Raw genomic sequence first — 817 nt, 5'->3', positions numbered from 1 at the left:
TGAGCACTGGAATCCACGAGTCCGGGTGTGTCAAAGGTGCACGGTGAACAATCACCAAAGTGAAACATTTTTGCCGCTTCCCTTCGATATCTCAGCTGGTAGCGCGACAAGACTGTCGTGGAAAATAAGATAAAGTCATCCTTACGTCATTTGTTCAATTCCTGCTCGAAGGAGTATGCGTGATTTTGCAATAAGCAGCAGTTAGTTCAAGGTCGCTCTCTTAACTTTACAGGCACCTTACAGATTAACATGTTGCCATGAAGGCACAGGACGCCTCTTTTCCTTTCTCAAGCCGCAAAACTTTTTGTGTCTGCCCAAACACGGCTGTTTTGCCTCTGCTCACCAGCAGGGAGTGCTTTTGAGCAGCAATACTTCAAAACACTCAGCTCTCGCTTTCAGGTGAAAGAAGTCTTCGATCAGCACTGGAGTCCATGAGTCTGAACATGTCAACAGGCGCACGGTGAACAATCACCACAGACATCAATTTTTATCACTTCCCTTCGATAGCTCAGCTGGTAGAGCGGAGGACTGTAGTGAATTAAACAATTAAAGTCATCCTTAGGTCGCTGGTTCAATTCCGGCTCGAAGGAGTGAGTGTGCTTTTGGAATAAGCAGCAATTACCTCAAGGTCGCTCTTTGAACTTTACAGGCACCTCCCAGATTAACATGTTGCCACTGAGTCACAGGACACCACTTTTCCTTTCTCAAACCTGAAAGCTTTCTGTTTCTGCCCAAGCACGGCTGTTTCACTCGAGCATTTGCCTCTGCTCACCAGCAGGGAGTGCCTTTGAGCAGCAACACTTCAAATCGCCCTCAA

At 47.0% G+C, this 817-nt stretch overlaps 1 non-coding gene across 1 annotated transcript; it reads left to right on the top strand.

The window, feature by feature from the left end:
- Positions 1–497: 497 nt before the first annotated feature.
- trnay-gua (transfer RNA tyrosine (anticodon GUA)) lies at positions 498–590 on the top strand. Its single transcript has 2 exons — positions 498–534; positions 555–590. It is a non-coding gene; the product is annotated as a tRNA-Tyr (tRNA).
- Positions 591–817: the final 227 nt, after the last annotated feature.

Source organism: Heptranchias perlo, chromosome 20, assembly GCF_035084215.1.
Source record: "Heptranchias perlo isolate sHepPer1 chromosome 20, sHepPer1.hap1, whole genome shotgun sequence".
Classification (NCBI taxonomy): Eukaryota; Metazoa; Chordata; class Chondrichthyes; order Hexanchiformes; family Hexanchidae; genus Heptranchias; species Heptranchias perlo.
Note: the sequence above shows the minus strand (reverse complement) of the source record. Positions and strands in the feature narration are given on the sequence as shown.